The sequence below is a fragment of the Lissotriton helveticus genome, chromosome 8, assembly GCF_964261635.1.
Source record: "Lissotriton helveticus chromosome 8, aLisHel1.1, whole genome shotgun sequence".
NCBI classification, from domain to species: domain Eukaryota; kingdom Metazoa; phylum Chordata; class Amphibia; order Caudata; family Salamandridae; genus Lissotriton; species Lissotriton helveticus.
This window is the reverse complement of record NC_136069.1, coordinates 1,719,983,323-1,720,004,551: the sequence shown is the minus strand read 5'-3', so window position 1 is coordinate 1,720,004,551 and position 21,229 is coordinate 1,719,983,323. Positions and strand designations below refer to the sequence as shown.

General features: G+C 43.3%; 1 protein-coding gene across 1 annotated transcript in view; it reads right to left on the bottom strand.

Annotated features, from left to right (window-relative positions):
- LOC144774147 (NACHT, LRR and PYD domains-containing protein 12-like) overlaps positions 1 to 21,229 on the bottom strand; it is an 816,909-nt gene that overhangs the window by 547,301 nt on the left and 248,379 nt on the right. The gene's annotated exons all lie outside the window — the stretch shown is intronic.

Below are 21,229 nucleotides of genomic sequence, written 5' to 3'. Positions count from 1 at the left end.
GCTACTAGCTTCGGCCGCCTAATCATGATCAGGCCAACGGACACAAGAACCAGTATAGCAGGACTGGCCTCAAGCTGGGGAGGCAGCTCTTGCTGAGTCATGCTGCCACAGCGTTGCTTGCCTAAGGTGCACGTGTCACTAGCAAGGTGAATCGCCGGCTAAAGCCTACGTGTCCTTAAATGAAAGAGGTCATTGCGTGTCCATTGACTATGTGAGGGCAAGGAATACAAAATGGCTTCCTTGTTCTAAGATGGATGCCATGGGTAGAACAGAAATGTGTTTGTAACAGGAGTGCTCTTGCTCGTAGCATAGCGAAAACACCAGGATATACTAAACGGATCATTTGCGGTTCACTGATACCAAAATTACGTATTTGCGACAATGTTAAAAACACGAGTTAAAATCGTCACGGAAACCTCAGACCCTCCTTTTTTCCCTTACATAGGCAATTATTCAGTCTATATCAGAATCTAACTCTATGCTCATTAGGTCAGTGACATGTTGTTGCATCATCATCTTGTCTCGTACCTTCTCTCCAAATGCAGGTGGTTTTCTGAAACAGGTTGCAGCACAGAGACTACACAAAGCGGGACCACATTGGATAATAAGGCAGCACGAGAACAGAAATACTAGGATGACACCAATGACCATCAGAATCTTCCATCCCCACGCTGATACCAGAGTCCAAAACCACTCCATGAAGGACCAGTTTCCCTTGTCTACGTGTATAGAGTCGGAAATCTTGTGTAGCTTAGAGATCGCTTCATAGACGGTTGGAGCATTATTGGGAATAAAGACACAGCAGCTCGATTGGATCATTCTGCATACCCCACCTCGATCTGCAAGTATTACGTCTAGAACCATACGGTTCTGCAACGTCATGAGACGATCCGCCTGAAGCTCAGCTGTTAAGTTACTAAGGGCACCAGCAGTTTCTGTAATAGTAGATTCAACTACCCGTGTTAGTTGACATAGATTTCTACTATTGGCCATAGGCCCCCAAAACGGAAGGAAACCTTTGAAGAAGTCTCCAGCTTCCTGACCAGCGGTATCTTCCTTGCTGAAGACACCTCTTGCTACTCTGGTCTTATGATAATCTGAAGAAGCAGTGTATGTCGGAGGTAACAATCGAGCAATATAACATGATCCTGAGAAGTCAGCAGGCAGCCATGTATACGCTCTGTCTTGACAGATGAAGTAAGTACCCCTAGCAGTAAGGAAGGCAGGGGAGGAGTTAGACGGAAATACGTAAGTCTCAACGCACTCACTCCTCCCTAGCTGAGCTCTCAGATTTCTCCCATTTCCTTGCAAACAGACCTGACCTCGGTGAGGCACGACCCAAACTGAAGTGGAGCTTTTACGCTTGCTTTCTCCCAAACTAAGGCGATACTCTGTAGAGTTCCAACTCAAATACACCCGTAATTCATCTCTAGGGTATGATGGAGTATTATTGACGTCTTTAATCATGTCAATAATTCCCTGGACTAAAGCTTTGTTGGCTGAGTTGTATTTAGTGGACCGTGGTGGACGCGGAGGATAGGTCTCAAGGGCATAGGAAAAAATGGTCTGAAAGGCCTGAAATGATCCATTATAGCTAAAAGGCAAGACTAGATAGGGAATGCCTTTATCCATAGTGTGAGGTATCAAGCCACACACCCAGCAGATTGTAGTATTAACTACCAGTTGGTGTTGATGCAAGAGCTGTACAAATGTATTGTTAATAAATTCTGAGCGTCGAGCTTGTTCGTGTTCAGGAAATGAGTGAAAAGAATGCATAGAAGAAACCGTGGAAGTAGTAGGATCAAGGGGAGGTACTGTAGTTACCGGCATAAAAATTAAATGCACACCAAAGATGATTCCACCCACCAACGTTATCAAAACAATTAAAAATGTAACTGCACATTGCATTAGAAAGCATTTGCTGTGAAGTATTCTGTACAGTCTATTTCTGCGCACATAAATTACATTTTTTCGTTGCAGCTCAGGAAGCTCCATCTTCTACAATCCGCTCGTGACCACTGATGATGTGTACGTAGATGAAAATGCCTCTATCAGCCCTGGGAGTTCCCAGAACTAACAGAAAGATCGACCTTGTGTCTGACCCCCGCAGATTCAACTAAGCACACAGCCACGACCCTACGGCTACCCAGACGGCAAGGCAAAATTTAAAACAACAAAATAATAGCAAACTTCCTGGCTGGAGGCAAGGTACCAAAAATTCAAAATGTGAAAATAGGCAGTTTCCTGCTTTATTTGTCCATATTGCGAGGCCGCAAATTGTATCTCAGTTTTGCAGGAGCTGTCTGATCTGGAAACAATGTATTTTCAGCCAACGTTGCAATGTTCACGTTTATAGATGGCAAATGTTCTTTTGGTGCAGATGGCAAATGTTCAGGGTTCAAAAGAGCAGTTTCAGGAGGAGAGTCAGAGTTTGATGTATCAGTGATCAGTTCTGCATCACTGAAAGGTATGAACCTGGGGACTTGTTCTGTTTCAGAGGTACCGATTCCTTTCTTTACCCAGTTGTCGTAAGGAAGTGGCAAAGGCACACGTTTGACGTGTGTCGTATGGATCCAATTCTTCCGTCCGGCCACACGAATAGCAGTTCTCGTCGCCAATAAGACTTGGAAGGGGCCAACGAATCTGGGCTGAAGATTTTTCGTTCTTGCAAAATTTCTAATAACTACTTGATCCCCAGGTTTCAGCTGATGACCTGGACTCTCCAGTGGCTTTGGCAATGCATCGAAAACCTGTTGGTGAATAAGGCTCAATTTAGCAGTCAAGTCGAAAAGGTAATCAATTAACATTAGGTATTCCAGCTGCTTAAATTCTTTCGGTCTAGGTACCCCCCAAACATTTGCAGGACGACCAAAAATTATTTCATATGGACTAAGCCCTACTCTAGAATGTACAGTTGCTCTTGTTGATAACAAAGCCAAAGGCAGTGCGTCTGGCCAGGGCAAACCCGTGGACGCTTGTATCTTAGCAGGTTTCAGTTTAAGGGTGCCATTGTAACCCTCAACTAAACCCGCGGACTGGGGATGATTCGCACTATGAAACTTTTGTCTAATCCCTAGGCCGGCACACACACTCTGCATAACTTTCCCTACGAACTCACTTCCGTTATCTGACCATACAATCCGTGGCATTCCGAATCTGGGGAAGTATTCTTTAAGAAGGATTTTGGCAGTGGACAAAGCAGTATTGTCCTTCAGTGGGTATGCTTCGATCCATCTGGAGAAAGCACAGACTACCACTAGGACGTACTTTAGATTATTACAACGATCCATGTGAATGAAGTCTAGCTGGATCACTTCGAAGGGGCAGGAAGGAGGAGCGAAATGACCTGCAGGTGTGGGGATTCCCTTGCCAGGATTATGCATCAAGCATACCATACAATTTCTCACCACTCTCTCTGCACACTTACCAATCCCATCATTCTTCCAAATCGGAGCCAACATTTTACAAATCCCTTTAGAGCTGATGTGCGCTGCTCCATGTGCCATCGTTACTACTGCAAGCACATACGCATCAGGCAACATCCAACGCTGTTGTTCCGACAAGTCAATCCAACACCCACTCGAGTCCAATCTACCCGTGCTCTCTTTCCATGCAAGCTTTTCCTCCTCAGTCGCCTCTTTCTGAATTTCTTTCACGCTTTCCACTGTGTCTTCACACATTCCAGACTCAGAAATCCATCTTGCAGACGTTGCAACATACATTCTACTCATCATATTTCTAGCTGTCTGTTTTGCAGTCTCATCGGCAAAATCATTCCCACGACCAACATCATCCGTGATTGCTTTATGAGCACTGCATTTCACAATCGCAACTTCAGTCGGCAAGGTTAGAGATTCCAACAAGTCATTAACTAGCTGACCATGTTGGATCTTAGTCCCATGGGACGTAATGAAACCTCTCTCTTTCCACAAACGGCCAAAACTATGGGCCACGCCGAACGCGTACTGACTATCTGTGAACACATTCACTCTCTTTCCCTTAGCTAAAACGCACGCTCTTGTTAGCGCGATCAATTCTGCAGCCTGGGCAGAATTCTGACTCACTCTCGCAGTTTCCACAATCGTACTCAAGGTCGTTACTGCATAGGCAGCAGTCACATCACCATTCTCTAATTTGAAGCAAGACCCATCAACATACAACGTGCCATCTGGATCTGATAACGGAGTGTCTTTTAAATCAATTCGTCCTTTTGTTTCTTCCTCAGTTCTGAAACAACAGTCGTGTGGTTCGGAATCACTCGACTCTTGACTAGTCGGCAACAATGTTGCTGGATTCAATACATTGCATCTTTTGATCTGAATATGACTCGCTAGCAATGTCAGTTCGTAACCTGATAATCTAGCACTGGTAAGGTGCTGCGTCTTGGTTCGGTTCATGAGTGTATCCACAGCATGAGGAACCATAACCACTAGCATGTTGTTCATTACTAAACCAGCAGATTGTCGAATGGAGGCTGCAGCTGCGGCTGTAGCTCTCAAGCAACTAGGCAACGCTCTAGCTACTGGATCTAATGTTGATGAAAAATACGCACAAGGGCGTTGTTTATCACCAAATTTCTGTGTCAGAACACTCAATGCACAACCTTCTCTCTCATGGACATAGAGCGTGAATGGCTTACTGTAATCGGGTGTACCCAATACAGGAGCTGAACACAGTGCATTTCGTAACTCAGAAAAACTCTCCTGACATTCGGCAGACCATGGCACTGGACTCGGCACATTTTTCTCAGTCAAAGCTACCAACGGTTTCGCCAAAAGAGAAAAATTTGGGATCCATTGCCTACAATATGAGGTAATACCTAAAAAGGCACGTACTTCTCTCTGCGTGCTAGGAACATTCATCTGTGTAATTGCTTTTATTCTCTCTGGGGTCAACTTCCTTCCCTCCTTTGACAAGAGATGACCTAGGTAGGTCACTTCTTGGCAACAGTATTGCATTTTTGAAGGTGACACTTTGTGATTCAAATTTGACAAGTGACACAATAAAGAAATTGTAGCTGTTTTGCAAGTTTCCTTGTCATCGGCAGCCACTAGAAGATCATCGACATATTGTACTAAAGCAGAACCAGGAGGAAGTACAAAGGAATCTAACTGGCCTTTTAATGCTTGACTGTAAATGGATGGGCTTTCACAATAACCTTGTGGAGCACGTTTAAACCTGAAGCTTCGTCCTCCTAGAGAGAAACCGAAGATATCTCTGCTTTCCTTGGCTATCGGAATGCTGAAAAAGGCATTTTTCAGGTCAACAACCGAAAACCATGCTGCTGTAGCAGGAATTAACGTTAACAATGCAGTAATGTCTGGAACCACAGGAAACTGTGGAATCACAATTTTATTAACCTCTCTAAGATCAATTACAAACCTATATACTGGAGGTTTTGTTGGGTCAGTTCGTTTCAGAATAGGCAGTACAGGACTATTTCAGACATTACCTCTAGTTTCTTCTACAACGTCTTTCTTGATCAGATCTTGTACTATCAGTAGGAGCGCACGCTCACCTTCACTCGAGATCTTGTATTGTGGTATTCGTGGAAGTTTGGCATTTGCTTTCAAAGTTACTACATAGGGTGGAATTTCTAGAAGACCTACATCATTAGGACCAGTCGCCCAAAGAGTATCAGGGAGAGAACGCAGCTCTGGTGGGAGCGCATCCATCGACAAGTACATCGGAGAAATTATTCTTTTACCCAACGTAAGCTGTACTCCTGCCGGAGAACAGTACAATGTCGCGTATAGGCGTTTTAACAAGTCTAAACCAAGCAGATTTTCATTACAACCTGTCGTCAAAATCAGGGGAGCTTTCAAGTGGCAGGGTCCAACAGAAATACACAAAGGACCAGAAACAGGGTTGTGAACAGGGGCGCCTGAAAAACCTACTGAAACGTTTGTTGAGCCAGACAAAGGTGCGCCAGGGAGTTTCGCATGTATGATAGAACTTTTTGCTGCACCAGTATCCAACAGAAACGGTTCGACTATTCCCGATGTTGCTACTGCGACATAAGGCCCACTCTGATCTACTGGAACTGATACCACTCCCTCTCTTTGTCCATGGCTGTCCTAGTATTCCCTTTGCTGAAACTCCTCACTAGCTTCATAGTAATCTTCAACATGATACTGTTGAGACCTATTCTGTTGGGCAGATTGTCCATTTCGTTGGTCGAAATAATTAGAGGGGCGATCACTTGTCTGTGGAGGCATAGCACCTCGTCCTCGACCTCTAGAGTTTTGCATAGAACTACCACGACCTCTCTGAGCTGCTGCAGCATTATTTTGTGCCCGTACCGGACACTCAGTCTTATAATGGCCTTCCATTTTGCAATAAGCACACTGATTCCATTGGTATTGTGGCCTCTGAGAATTATAATCCGTTCTTTGATATGACCCTTGCTGTGTATGAGAATTATTCGTGCGAGGCGGATATGCTTGCTGTAAAAGAACTTTAGTTTTTAAATCTTTCGTCTTTTTATCTGATTTTTCTTTCTCCTCTTTATCCCTATTTTCATAGTACTGGGCAGTTGCAAGTATTTGCGCAGTCGTAGAGACAGCCCACGCACTTTCAGAATTCTTTAATTTACCACTAAGTTCTGGCAACAAATTGTGCACAAATTTATCAACAAATAATCTCTGGCCTCCTTCTGTGCTCATATCCTGACCACTATGATCCACGAAAGTCTCCTCGAATCTTGTGAAAAAGTCAGAGACGCTTTCGTCTTTCTTCTGTTTACACGCGGACAATTTGTCCCAGTTAACGCGCAATGCTGGCATTAGGGTTTTCATTAAGTCGATTATTCTACCGGGCAAATTAGCAATTAAGGGTTCAGGTTTAGAACCACCTATTTGTTGACCATCCGCTGCAATTATAGCTGCCCAATCACCACCTAGGGCAACTGGATGATTCTCTTTACGAATTTTAGCCCAAATTGGTTGCGGTACTATATTACCAAATAGCAGATCTATGTCAGCAAGATTCAATACACAAGCGTCAACTGTTTGAGCCAACTCTTTGTAGTACCCTGCAGGATTTTTACGCGGATCTGGCAAGGCCTGTTTCACTGCTAATACTTCAGCTCGCTTCCATGGAATATGTATCCATACTCTCTGGAATTGGGCTGGAGCGGCTGCAATACCAAGGTTTACATTAGCTTGCACAGCTTCTCGCCAAATTGGTGGAACCTCTCTCATTGGGTATTGACGATTTTGTTTCGTACTACGTTTCTCTAACTCCCTCGATGAACGAAGGGATGGGTCATTCCTATAACTTAAAATCAGTTCCATCGCTTCTTTTATATTTTGACCAACTATCATACCTGCAGCAAATTCTTTCTGAACATTAATTAATTCTTCTAGATTTGATTCAGGGTCATCTTCTTCCAATTCCTCACGTAGAAGGAAGCACATTTCATCAAACACATATCGTTGTGTCGGTTCGTTCCATTGCATAAATGTATCTAGTACATCTTGTACATTATATCTTCCAACTTTCGAAACCCATCTAAGAGCAGTGGAATCTAATATTCCTCTTTCTTCAGTACTGGGAAGCTGACTACGTCTCTGCACAGAGTCAGAGGTAGGAGTCTTAATCAGAGTTTTATAGAAGGGAGATAGAATATTAGAGACAGAATCAGTGATTCTCCGACGAACAGAAAGTGGAGTCATAATATTAGCAGAAGCAGTAAATAGAGTAGCAGTTGGAACAGATAGATCAGGAACAGTAGGAGTAGCGGGCAAAACAGCTTGTGAACTAGCAGGTGTGAGCGATATAGGTATAGGTAAAGAAGCCGGCAACCCTGGAAGAGGGGGTGCCGAAGGAGCATTAATATTGACTATAGGAGGTACAGGAACTTGATTCAGAGAAGCAGGAACACCAGGTTGTCCAGCAACCGGTAATTGAACATTCGGCATAGGTGGAGCCGTAGCACCCTGTGCATACGGTGGGGGTGATCGTAACAAGTAAGACAACAGGGGATCCTTTTCAGGGTCCTCTACTATCTTAGCTGTACTCGATGGCAAAGCAGGATAGCACTTGTCTATCGCTAAATTACGCTCTCTATTGGCCACCTCCATTGCCTTCTCAGACTCGTTGAGTTGCAGCTGCTTAGCAGACTGTTCTAAAGTCAACTCTTGCTCTTTCTGTTCTTTCTTCAACTTCTTAATTTCTCTCTGTTTAGATTCTTTTCGCCAATAACGGAAAGAATCAAACATTGCCGGCCGGGCTTTCTTCTTGAATAATTTGTTTCTAAATTATCAAGAACTTGAGGTTCGAAACTACCATGTAATGGCCAACTAAGGACACCATCTTTCTCTGTGTAGTGGATCCATACCTCGTTATAAGAGATAGGGCCCACACCAAATTTGCAATATAGATCATAAAGGGGAGTTCCAATCGGAGGAACCGAACACGAGTCCTCCAACTGGGAATCACTGTTGCAACTAAAACAAGATAACATACAATTTTTCCGACTTACCATTTTATAATCCGGAACACAAAACAGATAAAACACAAACCAAAAGAAAGGTGCGCACTCGAACCAAGAACTTAGGCCTACCAGAACAGACAAACGTATCGATACCCGAACTGAACTGAATGATTATCGTAACCAGAATAACCAGCGATAATCTTATGAAACCGAACCGAAACCAAGAACTAAATGGATTATCGAGACAGAAACAACCCTCACGAAGTAATCAACTATCAACCACTTAATACTTAACTGAGGCAGTGAAGACGTCACCAAGGAGAAACCCGTCACGTCTCGCCGTACTAAGGACTGCACCTCGGGTCCAAGACAGGGCGACGGTCAAGGCAACGAACCACTGTAGCCGTCTGAACGGGAACCCTCGTGGAAGAGAACGTCGGGCCACTTTTGAGATATGCCGGGATCGATGAAGTGGGGCGCCTCCCTCTGAAATCTTCACACAAAGCTTCTCGAACTCTTCAGGCTTTTGGACCGGTACCGAATGACGTCGCCCCACGTTGGGCGCCAATTGGAGTTCTGGACTTTTTGGTTCCGTCCAGAGGTGTCAGGGATAACACCCGAAGACCCCGGAGTTCAACCTGCCTCGGTGCACAAACAAACAGAAACACGGGCTTCTCGATGGTGGCGTCAAAGACCAAAGGTTTATTACTGCAGGGATACAGAAGTCACAGAAACTACACATGGGCAGTATCTAGGAGCCTGTTCGATTTGTACAAAGAGGGTTGTTCCTTATATACTGAATATTGGGCTTCAGGCAAATTCTTTACATGTTAGCACATTCCGAAACCTTTGTATCTTAAACAATAAATATTTGGCGTTGCACAGGAATCGTCAACAATATCTGATGTCAAAACATTACGAACGAGGGGTTCCCACTATTCCATCATAATCCCATGTCAACTTTTCATTCAAGACCCGGACCGCCTCATCGTAAATTTCGTTACCTCCCCCTAATAAAGGCCCAGAAGGAAAGGAGCAGAGCCAGGTGCAGAAGATAGAACAGTAGGATAAGAGATGTTTGTGGGTCATAAATGGGCAAGGCTACTAGCTTCGGCCGCCTAATCATGATCAGGCCAACGGACACAAGAACCAGTATAGCAGGACTGGCCTCAAGCTGGGGAGGCAGCTCTTGCTGAGTCATGCTGCCACAGCGTTGCTTGCCTAAGGTGCATGTGTCACTAGCAAGGTGAATCGCCGGCTAAAGCCTACGTGTCCTTAAATGAAAGAGGTCATTGCGTGTCCATTGACTATGTGAGGGCAAGGAATACAAAATGGCTTCCTTGTTCTAAGATGGATGCCATGGGTAGAACAGAAATGTGTTTGTAACAGGAGTGCTCTTGCTCGTAGCATAGCGAAAACACCAGGATATACTAAATGGATCATTTGCGGTTCACTGATACCAAAATTACGTATTTGCGACAATGTTAAAAACACGAGTTAAAATCGTCACAGAACCTCAATAGCTACCTTTCATTGAGGCTTTTACTGCTAGCAATGTTTCATCGTCAATTACTCTTTTTGAACGAGTGATTGCAGCACGGAAGCCATTGGCACAGCTGCCTTCGCGGCTTCATCAGCCAATGAATTCCCCGCAACCTGAACGCCATCCCGCTGATGACTCAGTGTATGAATCACGTGAGTCTTTTGTAGTTCTTTCTGCAAAAGAACTACTTGTTCCCAAAGCATTTTATGCTTAATTGTGCCACCTTTAGCGTCTTTGAACCCATTTTGAACCCAGTTCTGCAGATATTCATTTTAAGACTGGACGCAGTAATACGAATCGCACACTATGAGTGTGGGGAATTCGCGATCGGTATTTTCAAGCGCCATCTTGAAAGCCTGTAGTTTAGCTCTCTGAGCTGTACAGTCTCAGAGTGATTGAGTTTTAGTGAATTTCGGTCTAAATTTACCTTCGCGCCAGCGACCTTCAACAATCGGGCACACAGCACTATAGGCTTGTTTACCCCCAATCGCGGGCTGTGCTGATCCGTCTGTATATACTATACAGCCACAATGTTCAAGAGGCAGAATCTCGGTCGGCAGAGGACATTCCTGTTCTTATTGGAGAAATTCTTGTATTTGCAAGTAGGGGTCAAAGACGTATTCAATGTCTGTTGCAGCAAGAGAGTTAACTCATTGTATCCATCTCGGATGTAAAGCTTTTACATTTGGAATGCTTGCTTTCGTCACTGCCTCTAAGGCAGGTACAGGTGTAACGATCATTATGCGTTTACCCTGCGCCAGAGCTCTCTCTTTTGCTACTGCAGTTTGAACCGCTGTCAGAATTTTTTCCGTAGAAGTGAATTTCATTTCTGCTTGTGTGTACAAGTGTGATTTGTATGCTATTGGTACCTTTTCACCTTCATTAAAGGTTAGGTATGTGAATCCGCATCTCCCTGGGTTGATTCGGATTACAAGATTGTGCACGTTGTCGCGTGTTTGTAATTGTGTGTTTGCTAACATGTCTGTTTGCACAGAACGCAAAATTTCTGTGTGTTCTTGAGTCCAATTAATTGGTTTGAAATCAGGTTTGATTAATTCGTAGAGAGGTTTAACACTTTCTGCGTAATTCAGAACATAAGTTCTTCAAAAATTCTGGAAACCTAGAATTGACTACGTTTTTCAGCGTCTTTGGAGGTTGGAGCAGCGCACATTTCTCTAGAAAGTTGGCTTCCAGGCTTTTGCCTTCAGTTGATAACTCGTATCCTAAGAATAGGACGTTGAGGTGGGCAATTCGTGATTTTTTAACATTGAATTTGTACCCTTTAGAAGCGAACCCAAGTATTATGGTGTTCACTGTTTTCAAGTGCACATCCAAGTCGTCATCTGTAAGATAGATGTCATCGACGTAATATAATATCTCATCATCATATGTTTGTAGTAACTCTGTTACTCTTGCTGAAAATAACCCTGGGCTATTCTTGAATCCCTAGGGGAGACGGCAAAATTGTCGCTATGTCTCCATAATTGAGAAAGCGGTCAAGTACCTGCTTTCTGGTGCAATATTTTGACAGAAAAACCCATTTGAAATGTCAAATGTGGTGTTATATTTTTTGTCATGATGTTATTCATCAGTGCTGCACTGTGTGCATTTTGTACTGCAAAAGTTTTGCAACAAGAGTTTAGGCGACTGTAGTCCAAAAGTAGATGATATGTATTCTCTGGCTTGGAGACAGGAAACAAAGGATTGTTCATTGATGAGATGCATGTTTCAATCACCCCTTGGTATTCAAGTTGATTTAAAATCTCCCTGACCTGTTTTTTAGATTCCTGTATTACAGGATATTGCCTTTGCATTGTTGGTTGATTTTGTAACTGGATTTTATGGTGAGGAGAATCCTCATCCCATCCTGCGTGATTTTTATATAATGCTGGAGCTTGGGCTACAGCCCATTTTCTCGCATAGGTGTATTTTTTATGAATTGGAATGTGATTTGAGAAGGCTGGCATAATTATCTCTTCGCCATGTGGGCACTCCCTTACAAATTCAGGTGGCCAGTCTTGTTCAGCTAGAAGAATGTCATAACCCTTTGAAAGCTTCTCCCAAAAGAGTGCTTTTATTTTCCTATGTATGTTCCCCTCCATCCGGAGTGTTACTTCATATAACTTGTGAGGTACACTAACCCTGGTGTCGGCAGTTTCCACTTGAATGCATCCATTCACGTCCACTGTCTCCAGATGATCCTTCAAGATCTTGCGAGCTAGGGTCACTTCTGCTGCGCTGTCTAGCATTGTCTGGGCCCACTCCCCGTTCTTGAGTTGTGTCCTCAAGATCGTCGGCATGTCTGATCTTTATGCTTGCTCCCTTCTTCTTGGTAAATTGAGTTTTCTTATTTTTTGGACCGTGCTGTTCATCTTTGGACTTCACGCATTCTTCTTTTTGCTCTGATTGTCCTCTTCTCTCGGATTTCTGCGAGGAAGTCTGAAAGGTACGAGAGGAACATAAATCAGTATCTTGATATCTATCAGGTTTTCTCAAATTATCCCTATTTCTGAGGTTATACCTCTGTTCAGAGGGCTCCCGTTGGGGGGACCTACCTCCCCTTTGGGGAGATCTTCCTCTGGACTGAGAGCGCTTCTCTCTAGGAAGCATTTGTTTTGTGTTTTCCCACCTCTTCTTAGGAGTGGTGAGATTATTTTTAATAAAACCTTTTTCAGGATTTTCTGTTAGTTGGGGTTTTAATGGTTTCCCACCGAAACTATCTCCACCTAGTTCCTCATATGATTTTTCAATAATTCTTTCAGGCTCATATGGTTGCTCTGCTATATCAGTTTCTTTTAACTTTTGGTGGATTGCCACTGATGCTGCTTCACCTTTAATGTTGGCCAATAGTATAGCCGAGACCTGTTTGAAATCTTTTAGTAATTTCATACCAAGATTTAAAGCAGGTTCTGGACCGTATTCATTTTGAATCTGTCTTAGAACGTCTGGTATTACCGCCATAGACGGAACACCATGTGTTTTTGTGTAGATTGAAGCAAAGACTGTACCCCAAGTGTCACAGTCCTCCACATGTGGTGCTATCCCTATTGGTAAAAAGATTGTCAGAATTCTGTGTTTCTCATGAGGTGTACTATCAGGAAATACTGCCTCTATTTGAGTCATTTTTTGCGCTAACCAAAAAGGAATTTGTTCCCTCTTTGCGGGCAATTTACCGTTGACTGATTGTGTAGTCTGTGGTGTTATTTTGTTTGTGTTCCCCTGATGAGGGGTGTACTGTGGAATCCTTACAGCTGGTTGGACTGTTAAGGTCTGCATGACATATTGAACCAATTGTCTGTGTATTTTAATTAACTGTTTGTTGTGTTGCTTACTTATTGTACTGTTCCTTTAATCATACAGATTCTAGTTATGTCATTACTGAATGTGGAATGTTATACATGTCATGTTGATGTGCATCCTTTGTAAAGGACAGTTATTCCCTGATGCTGATCTTGCTGGATTACTTGTACTGTGCTCTTCGATTGAATAAAGCATCAACCTTAATTTCCTTGAATTTATCTTCATTTCACTGGCGACGAGGATGGGATCAGAAAGGTGAATGTATGTACCTTTGAATATGGTGCGAGCCTTGGAGCGAGCTGTGGTGCAAGCTGTGACGCGCTAATGGCAACAAAAACGGTAAAGCGCTTCTTTTCTTAAATTTAATTAGTCACGCCAAAATTTCAATTCCACTAGAATTCCAAGTTAAATCCAAAAGCGCAAGAGTTAATGTAAATCCTTTGAATAAGCTTGATATAGCTCGATATTTAAAACGCTTGCAATTTCAAAATGAACAGCGCTATGAAAAGGTTCAAATATGCTCAAGCACCTTAAGGTTAATCCAAGAGTAAATAGTCAATAAAAAAGATGGTATATTTACCAAGGTAGATAAATGTCATCAGAGTTCTTTAACGTCCATTCCAGTCCATTTAAGATAAAACAGAAAAAAATATCAAAATCAGGTTAAAGTAAGTATCCCACGTAGGTTCTGCTCTTCGAATCCCGTCGCCAGTGAAATGAAGATAAATTCAAGGAAATTAAGGTTGATGGTTATTTTCAGGTGAAGTTGAACCTTATTCTAAGGACTTAGTAAAGGCACGGTTGGTACAGGTCCATGACAAAAGTAAAAAATATCATGATTTGAAACATGGATCTAAGGAAGTCAAGATAAATGTTGGCGTTTGGATTAGAATTAAAAAACCTTTTAAGGTGCAGAAAGGTGAATCTACTTTTTCTGAACCCTTCCAAGTGATGGAAGTTTTAAAGAATTCTGTTAAACTTAGCAATGGAAAAGTTTGGAATTTGAGTAGGGTTGCAAGGTGTAATCCGAGTTGTCTTTCTAGACCTGATATTCCTAACACTCTTTGGAAACCAGAAGATTTGGATGTTGATAATTCTAGTGGTAATAATAATTTGATTGACAGTTCTGGAGTTGTTAGCTGTCCTAGTTCAAGTGAGATTCCTAGTTCTAATGTGGTTGTTTCTGAGAATGATAGTTTAGAGTCTTCTAGCAATATCTCTGAAGATTCAGTTGTCATTCCTATGGAAGGAAGTTCTGTTGTTGCTGGCGAGGATCCATCTTTACTCCGCCATTCCTCAAGGAAGAGGGTGGTTCCTCTGTGGCTTAAAGATTATATCACAAACAATAGTTAAGGGTTATATCACAAACAATAGGTAGTAGTTTCTTTTTTTTATAGCATATATTTGGAAACGTTTTGATCCACTTAATGTATGTTTTCCTTTGTTTTCTTTTATTTTTATTTTATTATTAGAAAGGGGGATGTGTTGTGTTGCTTACTTATTGTACTGTTCCTTTAATCATACACATTCTAGTTATGTCATTACTGAATGTGGAATGTTATACATGTCATGTTGATGTGCATCCTTTGTAAAGGACAGTTATTCCCTGATGCTGATCTTGCTGGATTACTTGTACTGTGCTCTTCGATTGAATAAAGCATCAACCTTAATTTCCTTGAATTTATCTTCATTTCACTGTTTTAGCTTTGCTAACAGTTCTAGACCTGTCATGCTTTCAATGTCAGGATGTGGTATATAGCTGGCTAGTACCGGCCATGTTACTCCCGGTCTACCTAGTGGACCGAGCCTGGTAATGTAATTTTGATGTTATAGGACGCCTTTAAACCAGAGCTGATGCTCTTGGTAAGTTAGTGGAATTTCAACGTCCTCGTAAGGAATGTATTCCACTGGCGGTTCCTCTTCTTTGTAGTAGTGGAACTCGTGTGTTATTGGATTTGCTTGTGGAAAAGTAATCCATGAATAGAATACCTCTGTCTGCCGTTATTCATTTGCCTCTATGACAAATATAACTCTACCACCTCTGGGTGATAGGCCATTTTCTATACGTTTTTTAGTTATAGTTTTTCTTACATTTGCCGGGATGATTATAACATCATCATTTTGTTGGAGACTTGTGTTGTCTAAAACTGCTTGAGCTGCTGCTGCTGCTCTATTCTTCTCGTCGTCACTTTCCGTCATTTTGTTGACCGAAAGTTTGCAGAACAAGTTTCAAGGAAACAAAGATTAGGTGCACAATATGTTGGAACACTGTATCCTTCAACGTTGAACAAAACCAAAAACTAAAACATAGGATTTTTCGTCCTACTCAGTTGTGGTGGATATTAATCTTTTACCCACTTCAGACGTCTATTGAATTATTTTACAGGAAAAAGGGGTCTGTGCGAAAAGCACAACTGAGTTACTCTAGTATCTAGCGTTAAATTATCGCCTTACCAAACGTTGGGCGCCATGTAGTGTAGTTCCTATATTCCCAATAGGCTCTGTGCATTGGAATAATATATACTATAGTTTAGACGTAGGACTGAGGTCGACTAGGTCTCTATCGAATATATTAAACTTAATTGTGAGTGCCATCTAATTCAGAGGTCACTAGAAACTTTCTCGAATAAACAAGAAGGGATTAGTTTCTGACAACCGCATAAACATGACAACTTTGTTTCCCAAGAATGAGAAATCAATCTCTAGAGTCACGGAAACAATAGATAGCTATTTTACTGAGTCAATCGTGCATGCTTTGTTTCACCAGAGGTGCTGAGAAATAGAGAGACAGGCGTTTTCAATAAAAGGGTATTCATTGAACAGTCTTCTTTCTCAAGCATAAGAAATGAACTGCTACAATCGTAATACTGGTTATAAAGTACAATGCGTACAGTATGAAGAGTATTATAAAATAATAATGTAAAAGCATGATACGATGGTTTCTAAGCCATAAAGAACATAAAACAGATAAAATACATACAGTGATAAATAATGACTAAAAGTACTCAACTGGTGCTTCTAAAATACGCCTACCCCGGTGTACCTAACCTAGGACTAGTACAAGAGAAGAAGTAAGTGAGGTGTAGCTTAAGTTTAGTATTTCTCTGCCGAGGATCTATCCAAGAACTCTCTAGAGGTCTAATCAGCTCCGTACCTTGGTTTAGAATGAAGGAGGTCTTGTATCTCCCTCTCAGGACTCGAACTTCCAGCAACCCACAAGGGTAGCCTGGAAACACTGGAGCTGGATTTCTCAGCAGGAAAAAAGACAGCGTCTCTCTCAGTGCGTCAGCTGCAGGGTCAGCTTCCTTCGGCATCGGACAAGTAGATAGTCGAACTGCTCCAAACCACTGTGTGTTTGTCTGGGCAAATGTAGGCATATTTATACCTTGAAGGTGCCGAGATTGATGTAAGGTTGAACATAATAACGTCATCAAAGGCTCAGTTCTTTGAAAACTCCTTGAGTTCTTGGATGAATCAATACTTAAGCAGGGGGAAGTCCTTGACTGCTGAAGGTGGGTTTTTCCAAGAAATCGTTGTGGATTTTCGGAACTAGTGGAAGTAGCCATGCCATATTTGGACTGCATAGGCTAAGCCTAAATATGGTTATGATTTCTATGCCTATATAAGGATAGGGTGATTTATACCTATATATGGGCATGAATCGGGAAAATTACACTAGGGTCCTAAAACGCTACATAACAATTTGACAGCAAGGACTGTGGTGAGGAAGACTATGACTCGGAGTAATGAAGATTACCGGTAAGTAACAGACACAATACACCCTTCATTACCATCAATCTGCACTCCGCAGTCTTTACATCACCTCCTCATCCATTCCTCATCCTGTTCCTTACGAGTTGGTATTATGGTGAGAGACCTCCCCAAGGTCATCCCTACCAAGCTTATCGAACTGTCTTTTTTAAAAATAACTTCCTCCCGCTTTAAAAGGAGGATGGACTTAACACCCATTCTGATTTAACAAGCCTCTATAAATGCTCAGAAATAAACAAGCATTGGAAATGCAATAGGTCTCTCATTTTTTAGAGTTAGAGCTATTGGCATTGTAAATGACAATGTATTTTACTATGTGTTATGGCGTGTATGTATGTGGTATGTAGTGGAATTTTTAAGGGTTGAATTGGATTAGTTAATTGTGGAATTGTGTGGTTTGGATTTGTGTGCTGTGTTGTGGAGTGGATTTGTGTTGTGGAATTATGTGGCATGGTGTGCTATAGAATTATGTGGATAGATTTTGGAGTAGAGGTGGGGCAGCCATCAGCTGTGGGGTTCCCATTTTCCACACTCAGAGAGACATATAGATATCTTTTGAGAAACAATTTCTGGCCATCATTCGTGCAAAGATGTAAATATAAGTCCATCAAGTCAATAAGTGAGATGAGCACCAGCAGACCCAATTATTTTGACCTGCAGTCCTGAGATAATACTACCATTGGCCGAGAGGCTGAAACAGCAGGCTATTGTGCACGTAGCAATCAAAGAAACCTGGACATTTATGGCCTTTAATACAAGTGGCCCATATTTGATTTGCAAATTGCACACCAGGTAAATGCTGATACCATGGACAGTAGTGTTAGTCGGGTATGCACTGTATACGGGTGTGCGAGTTTCAGACCTCTAAATACGTATGATGTGATAATTGCCCATGCCTCCCTCCACACACATTTTGGAGATGCTCAAACTCAGGAACTAAGCAGTTTGCCTGCATGCATTTATACTGTATTGTATATGGTTCAAACAGAGGTGGGTGAGTCAGCAAATTAACAGGGCGAGCTGAGCCACAGCTGAGCTAAGGTTCTGGCTTGGCTTTTTGAGCCACTGTGCAAGTTGAGCCATGAAAATGTTTGCTCTGTAAACCATAAAACATACATCAGATAAAATATGATTAAGTCAAATCACAGTCAGAAAAGTGGCTTTCTTTCACATGTGGAACCTTTGACATTAATATGTCCTTTAACCCCTTTCGTGCACGTGATGGCTGGGAGCCATCATGTGTCACGGTGGGCATGTGTGGAGGACGCCCCCCGAAAGTCTGAACCCCGCCCACTCATTAAAAACCTAGCACCGTGGTCAAGGGGTTAAAGCAGTGCACTGAGAGATGCGTATTAAAAAAAGTGAGGAGGACAACCGAACTGTTCCGGGCGCCGCAGTTAAACAGAGGTGTAACACAAGATTGAAAAGATGTGCCTACCCTTTCAAAAAGCTCACCAATAAAGTCCTTAAAGGATCAACATACAAGCGGCTCCCTTCGCTTTGGCACACTACAATTAGAGGAACAACCAAGCCAATTGCCAAAGACAAAGCAGGCATTTCGCCCAGAAAAGACAACCCAAAAATCGCTTCTCCTCACACAATATCTGGACTAAATTACCAAGACGGACTTAGAAGTAATTTACGACAGAGATCGGCTAATCTCGATACGAGCTGTCTATAAGTTCTAGGTCCTGAGGAGAACCCTATTAACTTATATTTGGGTTTGAAACGTGTTGACCACTATGTGACCAAACAAGTGTGTGAAAATACACTATCAGGCCAACCCCCTCTTTTTTTAAATATTTGTGAAGGAACATTTCCGTTGGGTACCCTGAATAGTACAATGTCTGGTCGTTGCCCATATCAAGGTTGTTAAAGAACCAGTAAAAACATTCTCAACCTGTTTGGGCTCTATCTTTTTGTTTCATATATTTATCTATAATTTTTCTATTTTTCAATGTGTTCACTCTTTTTGAAGCACTGAACTCGATGCTTATACATTTGTAATGTTGAATTTGTTGTCTGTGTCATGTCCAGGTTTTGCCCAATGTTCTAATGATGATGTTAAATATATGTAATATCAGTCAAAACAAGCGTGTGGCCGGTTGAAAAATTATCTGATATGTTGTCCATGTGTAAACCGTTCAAACCCTCAAAAAGCAGAACTCTATTAGAAATTGAACTCTTAAATAGAAAGAAATAAAATCATCTAGTATCACGTGATGAGTGACTAAATGTCAGTACTGGCATGTGTGTTGTTGTGTGCATGATAGTTTTTAGGCATAAAGTTAGAACCTTTCTGCCCCCACCAACACCCCGGTGAAAGCGCCATCAGTGAACCACAAAGCAAAACAGTTGTCACGTGCACCCTGTATGTGGCAGAGATTCTTGTAGATAATGGAACATTATAGTCTTTTTATATCAAACACAGTATATTTTTGTTCAGCTTATATTTGTAACATGGGATTTGGAAGGTTCTTTTATTTTCTATAGTGAAGAAAAAGGAGGAGCAATAAAAGTCTTTGCCTACAATCACTCAATTTTGTCAAGCAGGGAATGCATGTTTAATGCAGGTTTTCTGGTTTCACTTTGTACAAACCAGCCACTAAACAGATATTTATTTGTGTCTCCTTTGTAACTCAAATATTAGTGCTTTGATTGACCTCTTTGTGTATGAAGGTAGATGAGCGATGGTGCAGGCGGAAGCCACATTCAAATCTGGACTCCAGGTTCCAACAGAACCTCGAGCGGCGCCAGCCTCAGATTCAAACAGAACCTCGAGCGGCGCCAGCCTCAGATTCAAACAGAACCTCGAGCGGCGCCAGCCTCAGATTCAAACAGAAGCTCGAGCGGCTCCAGTCTCAGGTTCAAACAGAAGCTCGAGCGGCGCCAGTCTGAGGTTCAAACAGAAGCTCGAGCGGCGCCAGCCTCAGGTTCATACAGAAGCTCGAGCGACGCCAGCCTCAGGTTCATACAGAAGCTCGAGCGGCGCCAGCCTCAGGTTCATACAGAAGCTCGAGCGGCGCCAGCCTCAGGTTCATACAGAAGCTCAAGCGGCGCCAGCCTCAGGTTCATACAGAAGCTCGAGCGGCGCCAGCCTCAGGTTCAAACGGAACCTCGAGCGGCGCCAGCCTCTGGTTCATACAGAAGCTCGAGCGGCGCCAGCCTCAGGTTCAAACGGAACCTCGAGCGGCGCCAGCCTCAGGTTCATACAGAAGCTCGAGCGACGCCAGCCTCAGGTTCATACAGAAGCTCGAGCGGCGCCAGCCTCAGGTTCATACAGAAGCTCAAGCGGCGCCAGCCTCAGGTTCATACAGAAGCTCGAGCGGCGCCAGCCTCAGGTTCAAACGGAACCTCGAGCGGCGCCAGCCTCTGGTTCATACAGAAGCTCGAGCGGCGCCAGCCTCAGGTTCAAACGGAACCTCGAGCGGCGCCAGCCTCAGATTCAAACAGAACCTCGAGCGGCGCCAGCCTCAGATTCAAACAGAAGCTCGAGCGGCTCCAGTCTCAGGTTCAAACAGAAGCTCGAGCGGCGCCAGTCTGAGGTTCAAACAGAAGCTCGAGCGGCGCCAGCCTCAGGTTCATACAGAAGCTCGAGCGACGCCAGCCTCAGGTTCATACAGAAGCTCGAGCGGCGCCAGCCTCAGGTTCATACAGAAGCTCAAGCGGCGCCAGCCTCTGGTTCATACAGAAGCTCGAGCGGCGCCAGCCTCAGGTTCATACAGAAGCTCGAGCGGCGCCAGCCTCAGGTTCAAACGGAACCTCGAGCGGCGCCAGCCTCTGGTTCATACAGAAGCTCGAGCGGCGCCAGCCTCAGGTTCAAACGGAACCTCGAGCGGCGCCAGCCTCAGATTCAAACAGAAGCTCGAGCGGCTCCAGTCTCAGGTTCAAACAGAAGCTCGAGCGGCGCCAGCCTCAGGTTCATACAGAAGCTCGAGCGGCGCCAGCCTCAGGTTCAAACGGAACCTCGAGCGGCGCCAGCCTCTGGTTCATACAGAAGCTCGAGCGGCGCCAGCCTCAGGTTCATACAGAAGCTCAAGCGGCGCCAGCCTCAGGTTCATACAGAAGCTCGAGCGGCGCCAGCCTCAGGTTCATACAGAAGCTCAAGCGGCGCCAGCCTCAGGTTCATACAGAAGCTCGAGCGGCGCCAGCCTCAGGTTCAAACGGAACCTCGAGCG